Raw genomic sequence first — 8,137 nt, 5'->3', positions numbered from 1 at the left:
ATGATTCCATTCATCTATTATTTCATTCAACACATTTTTATTAACTTAATAGTTGCTATGTACTGAGATTACAATGACCTCCACTTTCATAGAACTTACAAAATTTATTTTCTAATTTTATAGGTAGTTAAATTTTTTCCATGGGAAAGGACTTCAATTGAAAAACGAAAACTTTTAAATATCTTGAAGGTTCCCTAAATAGTTCCACTTTTGTTAACAGTAGGAAAAAACTTATAAACAAAATTAAAAGTTGAAAGTTGAATAGAATTTTCTAAATACATGAATATTTTAAAGTTTGATTCAAAATACATATTTATTTTTTCACTTCTGGCAGAGAGGACACTTGTGATTTGTATTGAAAAATGAAGGTCAATGATTCATAGTTTTTAAAGTTAATTGCCCTTATGGAAAACTCTAGAAGAGGAGAAACAATGAGAAATTCCCTGACTCTGAATCAAGAGCTTCATTTTAATATTAGCACTTGGATGATAAACCCGGGGAGCCTTAATGGGAGGTGATGATCACTGATATCATAGGATTCCAAGTGGGAGGACAGAGAAACAACTCAGCTGTTGACAAGCAGAGGCAAGTAAACATTTATGCCAGAAATGTACATGCTGACCACAATAACACCCTTACTCCTCCGCCCGGGTAGATAAACAGACATTCTACATTCCTCCCATGAATATGACAATTGTAGGAGATCATTTATCTCTAAATAGCTTTCAGTCCAATGTGCAAGAGTGTTTCTATCCAGACAAATCAGATATGTAATAATTCCTTTGGATAATTTAACAGCGCCCCACCCAGCATTATTTGTGGCCAGATTGGCATTTGACAAGGACAGAATATTACCAGCATCTTAATTCTTATCAGCTTGCTCTATTCTGCTAATGTTTGGTACAGAGTGGTGCTATGATGGCCTGGGACAATATTACTAAATGCTAGAAATAACTTGATATCCTACATTCATCTAAACAAATGAAAAACAGTCCTATCAGGAGGAATAGGCCTTATGCACTTCCATCTTCTGGGGCATTACTTAAGGTATAATGCACAGAATCCCAATTACCCCTTTTTTCTCTTTGCTGGAAATGACACGTAAATTGCTAATCTTCCTTCTAGAATTCAAAATGATCCAACAATTAAAACCTGTCTTTCTTTAGAAAGTGTTAGAACCTTATTGCTCAGCTTTTTTTTTTTTTACTTCAAAGAGAACAATGCATTTTCAAACAGCATTCTCATTTTTGATTCTCATTCTCATTCAGATTTTTGTAACCTTGCTTTGATTCTTTGCCTTTGATGCTTTAAACACCAGTGGGTCCTGGTCAAGACATTTTAGTTTGTTTAGAAGCTCACATTATGATTTTCTCCACGTGGTAAAGAGTTCTAGTTAATTAAATCAAGTCCATGTACTGCATCCATCTCAATTACTTTTAAGATGTGATATATATGAGTAACTTCCTTTTCAAAACTATATGAAACAGGTCATGAGTAAATGATGAACCACTTTTAAAGTGAATGGGAAAAATATGCCCCTGGGTAAGGAGATCTTGAGAATCACTACGAGCATCTAGATTATTTGATGCCTTCTCAAAAACTGCTTTCTGAACTGAAGTTTACCTCACTAGCATTATAATTTTAAATGCTGGACTTTGTAAGACCTATGTTGGTTCTTGCATTCATTTATATCTCAACATGCCAATTGCACCCTAATTCTGGACATCTCTCCTGCTTCCTAAGATCATGCATTGAAAAAAATAGTGTTTATTTTGTCCTCCACAGAAAATACAGATTTTTGTGAAGAACTGATAGTAGTAGTTGCTCTAACCGGGAATTGTTCACATTTTGGAACATTGGTCTTAAAGAGAATGGAGGTTGGGTGGAGAAGTTTGAGGCTATCTATGATTTTGTGATCTGTTTTCTGCAAACTGTCTACTTGGTGGCTGGATACTGTTCTGCCATTCTCTAGTTAATTGTTTCATTAAACATACAAGAAAATAAAAGCAAGATATAGAAGGAAAAAAGAAGAAAGAAAGAAAACTATACCACTGGAAGAAGGCTGAAGAGCAGAGGGATTTTCCTGAGTTTATTAGGAAGTATTAAAATACCTAGATACCAAAGTCTCTGTGTGGTCAATAATCTTTCCTACACCGAAGCCTCAGAAGGATAGAAGAGAGATTCCTGGTTCACATGTGTTGAGATTCTGCATTTCTCATCTAATTTGAATGGAACCACAAGTGGTTTTGTTAAATCAGGTCTTGACTTTTGTCAAATATCTTAGAATGGAAGAAAACCACAGTGCAAGTACAGGAAAAGAAGAAAGAGTTGAACAAACACTTTTCATTGTATAAGTTTTTCTGATATTCCCTGCTTTTGTACTAAATACCACAAAATGAGGGAAAGAAAAATTACCAAGTGTCTCAGAAGCCCATTTCAGAAATGTAAAATGAGAAAATGTTATTTGAAGATCACCTAAGTTCCCAGGGCTGAAACAACTATAACTGTTTCAACCCTGCCCTGCTGACCCCACTTTCTTTCTAGCAAGTAAACAGAATTCAATAATCAAATGCTTTCAAGGATGCCAAAAATGTCTAACGTAATTCCCAAACATCGTTACTAGAATTACTTCTGGGGAGAGACAGAATCCATAGATGCATCTTTGTTGAGTCTAGGTCTCACCTGAAACCATAAAACATCAAGCCAAGAGACAATTGTATGTTTGGCCTTCCTGTAGAGACAACAATAGGGCAATTTGACTTCCACATGGTCTCAAAACAAGTTTCTGCATTTTCTCTGTCACAAATTCCTTTCCTGAGACTCTCAGAACAGCCCACATTCAAGGACAAGGCACCATGTAAAAACAAGATTTAATTAGAGACCCAGGAGGTGGCGAAGATTTAGCGTTATGCAATCAAATTAAATATTCTTCTGCAGCTTTTTGTTTTCTTAACAACTTAGCAAAGTTACTTAGAATATAATAAATCTAATGGTGAATAAGCAAGTGATTAAATCAATAGTGGTAAACTCTGTGACCTTTTTCAGAGGGTACTTGGTTTTCTATTTTTATCTGAATCCATTCCAAGAAGAGCTAACTTCAAAAATAATGTGGAAAATTATTTGATCCACTGTGAAAAATTCAGAGTTTTGTCAGAAAAGAATCAAATTATACCTTTATGTCTGAGGACTTAGTGTACTATTTCACAGAGTTCTTTCCTTTTAAAAGTTCTAAGGGTTCTCTGTGAAATAGCTGGAAATGCGCTGGGATCTAGTTTTGGCTTCATTCATTAATAGTTATTCATTCATTCACTGACAAACTCACTCATACCCCTTGTTTCATATATGTGTATGTATATATATATATATATATATATAGAGATAGAGAGAGAGAGAGAGAGAGAGAGAGAGAGGAAACGACTATGTACTAGGCATTCTACTAGGCTCTAGTGATGCTACATTAATTAAAAAAAAGGGGGTAGCCTTTGTCCTCCAAATCTTTTCAGTTCTTTTTCACCTTTTAATTTTATTGTCAAAATTATGCATATTGAAGTGGTTGACTTACAATGCTTTATGTGCTTTAGGGATATAGGCTCACACCTGTGCAAATGTTTGTTATCACACCATGCCCACCACCAAAGCCCCAATAACTTTTCACCACAGTTCATTGGCTCCTTCTCCCCTGTTTCCATCCCCACTCCTTAGTAGCTTTAGTTCTGCAGTCAGATTTCAAGGACTTGTTTTGTTTTTATATGTCCCTTTGCTTTTTCATTAATTTAGTGAAGAGTAGATATATTTTACCAATGATATCTACACTATAAATTTCTCTAAAGGAATATGATACTGTGACAGGAAAAGTCAGCCAGTCTCAACACTCATGGAAGGTTTCCTTGAAGAAGCATGATTTAAATTGAACTCTGAAACATTAGTAAGAAAAATTCATTACACAAAGATGAGGGAAGAACATTTTAGGCATAAGGAACAACATATATAAGAGTTCTGAGGAAGGAGATAACATGATGTTAAAGAAAGAACATGATGGAAAAGTTAAAGAAAGATGGATGTAATGTAAAGTAGCAACAACCCCTAAAGCAATAAGCAAATCAAGTGTCTGGATCTTGGTTTCTAAACATAATTTTTTACTAACAAAACCCAGGACTCCCTGCAGACATGTACAATATTAGCTTGGGATATCTTGCCATATGAGTAAGGATACACTCAAAGAATAGAGGGAACTTGTCAAAATAACCGTAAAGCACATCCAACTTTAAGGAGATCCCTTTGCCCAAATTCCTGGCTATTTGAGTATCAAAATAAATTATAATTAGATAGACTATAATCAATAAGTTATATAATATATAATTTTCAATTAATACAATAAACTATAATTATAGTATACTATGAAACATTAAATGAAACAGGAATCTATTATTCCATACTGATATAATTGTTATACATGAATAAATTTAAGTTTGGTGAGGAATGACACATATTTATGTAGTCCCAAATTACCTCCCCACAAAATATTTGTTAATTACAAAGGGAAAAATGCAATTTACAGTGGAGAATCCTGGCAGACACCATCTTAAGTGATTGGAGTTAACATCATTAGAAATCACAATTTGCAGATGTGTGCTATTTTATAGTCACCAACAAGAACATGATTATCATTTCTCTAATATTCCTGCCAAAGTATACAACCATCATGAAGACAGACAAATGAAAATTGAAGGACCTTTTCCAAAATAATTGGCCAATAATCTTCAAGTTTTGAGATGATGAAAGTGAATGAAAAAATGAGAACTTGTTCCACGTTCAAGGACAGTAAAGAGACAACATGTTAACAAAACACAAATGTAACTCCAAACTGGATCTTTAGCTATAGATACTTTGTGAAAATTGAATGGATTCTGAGAGATGAACTGATGTAAAGACCCTGATTTTGATGGTTGTGTTTTAAGTATTTAGGGGAATACTCCTTGTTTACAAGAAATGCACTGAAGTGTTTAGGGAAATGTAGTACCATATTAGCAAATATATGCACCTGAATGGTTAAGAAAAGGAAAATTCTGCATATTATGCTTCCAAATCTTCTAAAAATTTGAGATTGTTTAAAAATAAAATTAATTAATTAATTAATTTAAAAGGAGGGTGGAAAGGCCAATATGGCTGGAAACCTTGTGCTTCAATTTCTCCATCTGTATAATAAGGGGAGTAGCTGAAATCTAAGCACAAGTCTCAGCTCCAGTTGCACTGTAATGTGCTAATGAGTCCCCAGAGATGATATAGAAAATGAAAATGGACTATGTATTGGTTTCCATTGATGTGTAACAAATTAACACAAGCTTGGTAGTTTAAAATAATACCCATTTATTTATTTTTTTAAAGATTTATTTATTTATTTATACAAGCACTGGGTACAGTCAGAAGCGCAGGAGGGTGAGAGAATTCACCAGAGCCAGAGCGGGGAACAGAATAGGCTGAGCGATGAAATACACTGCTGAGGAGAGCAGCGGGTGCGGCAGGAGAGGTCTGTCGCACCATATGGGACCCTCGCTGGCGGTCGGGGATTGAACTGGTGCTGCAGAGGCTGCTGGCAGCTTCGCAGCCCAGCGCTCAACCTCTGCGCCACCAGGGGAGGCTCAATAATACCCATTTATTATCTCACAGTTATGTAGACCAGAAGTCTCGGGTGGCATGACAGGGTTTTTTGCTGAAGGTTAAATCAAAGTGTAAGTTGCACTCTCATCTGGAGCTTGGGGATGTTCTCTTCCCAGCTCATTGCTGATATTTGCAGAATTTAGTTCCTGGTGGTTATAGGACTGAAGTCCCCAGTTACTTGTTGGGGAATACTTTCAGCTCCTAGAAACTTCTTCACATAGACTGTCTCACATTTTGAATCTCCCTTCCTTTTCTGGTGCTACTTAGAGGAATTCTGTTTTAAAATGTTCATGTGATTAGGTCACTCACACCATTTCTCTATCTTAAGGTCCATTGAGTAGTAACTTTAACTCTACCTGCATTGTCTCCTTTGCCATATTATATAACATAACATAATCATAAGAGTAAAGACAGTGGAAAAAGATTATGGGGATCATTTTAGAATTTTACTAACTACAGGATAGAAGAGAGAAATGCATTTGAATCTGCTTCTGAACATCATAGCAAAAAGGTAAAGTAAAAATCTGCTTCTTAGAGTCATAAGGGTTGGGAAATTTTGATCTTTGAGATATCTTTAATACTGAAATTCCTTGATCTGTCTTTATTATGCTGTAAGAGCTGGCACAGTCTGTTTCTGATTTACTATTGCCTTCCCAGAACTTAGCTTAATGCCTGGCACATAATATCTACTGTTGCAGATAAAAAATGTTGAGGGTGCGAAGGAAAAATGATGAGTGAATGATTAACTATGGCAATCAAAGATTTATTTCCTTATTTAACTAATCGAAAACTTCAGTGCTGGTATCTCAGTGAGTTATTCTTCCAGAAGAGTCAGGTTAAAGAGATACCTGACAGTTAATTTCTAGCTCCCTTTTGATTGATGATATTTGTATGTATATAGAATTCTGGAGGTGTTTTTTTAAATTAAGTATAATTTGCCAAGAAGACTTGGAACATATTCATTTATCAATAGAAGCAGCTAACACATGCAGAATGAAAGGATCTTATGGTTGTTTAAATTGACATATATTCAAAAAAACATATATGATGATGATGTTTAAAATATCCCTATATAGGGTTATAGGAAGAAATCATATTAAAGATTATTTTGGAAATAGTTTCATTGGTCATTTCAAAATATGAATATTTTCAAAGGTCATTCTTAGTCAGTACAGTAATCAGTAATTATAATTGCTAGACATCTATTCAGATTTTTTCTCTGTAATCATGGGCATCCACAAACCAGCAAATATCTGTATATTTCTACACAGATAAGTCAAAAGGTAGGCAAATTTTTCCATTACCAAATTGCCCTTGGAAATGTTTAGCCCTGTTTACATTGTTTATCCTTACAACAATGGGTATTATCGATTAAATATTCAATCTTTTCCAATTTGACACATTAAAAATGCATTGTTTTATTTTATATTTTTATGTTACTATTTTATACCTTTATTTTTCTTTTGAGTTTAAAAAGTATTTTAAGGTGAGATTGTTAAAATGGATCTTTGGTATAATTTTCCTTTATTCTTTTGTCCAAAACTACATGTACTTTTACCTCTCATAAATATTTAGTTAAGTCATTTTCAATATGTATTAGTATGGTGATCATCCTAGCCTCTAGGATGGTGTCCCAATCAGCTGGCATTTACAACCTCTCCTCTTGAGCATGAGCTGGTGTTATGACTTCCTTCTTTGCACTGTCAATAAGATGTGGCAAATGGAATGGAACCTCATGCTATGAGCAGATTTTTAGATTCTCCTTTATTACCTTCTTGGCTACGTGCTTTGATGAAGCAAGTTGCTATGTTGGAAAGGCCCACTTGACAAGGAACTGAAGGTAGTTTCTAGCCAAGATCCAGCAAGGAACTGATGCTCTCAATCCAACAGTTCACAAAGAAATGAATCTTACCAACAACTATATGGGCATGGAAAGGGCTCCTCTCCTAGAAAGTCTTTAGATGAGACTCTCAGCCTGGCAGATACCTTGTTATAACCATAGTTGTACTCATTCCATTGAGACTCCCTCTGTGGATTCTATCAATAAAGTTTACTACTTAGATTTTCCAATGTGACATTAACATATTTTATCTATGGTCAACTAGTTATTAATCAAATACTTATTTAAAATTTGTAGATCATAAATTATCATATACTGTATAGCATGTGGGAACTTTAAAGTAACTGAAAGGAAATTTGGTTTCAGGTTTGTTTACTTTTGACAAAGAAAACTGATGAATGCTCTTCTATTTGCATCCTATTTTTATTAAAGAATATATTGAACATAACTTTTTATTAAAGAACATATTGGACACCCACTCAACATTTTACTTTTCAACTAGCACTGGGATTCTTAAGGATTCTTCTCTGTTTTGATTTCACAATAGACTGAAAACTCCATGAGAATTTATTTGCATGTACTTGTACTTATATAGATTTGAGCATCTGCTTAGAGAGGTCCAGAATTGTCTAGATTCTC

The sequence above is a fragment of the Talpa occidentalis genome, unplaced genomic scaffold (genome assembly GCF_014898055.3).
Source record: "Talpa occidentalis isolate TD23 unplaced genomic scaffold, MPIMG_talOcc4v2.1 talOcc4.13, whole genome shotgun sequence".
NCBI classification, from domain to species: domain Eukaryota; kingdom Metazoa; phylum Chordata; class Mammalia; order Eulipotyphla; family Talpidae; genus Talpa; species Talpa occidentalis.
The sequence above is the reverse complement of the archived record's forward strand: the minus strand, read 5'-3'. Positions refer to the sequence as shown.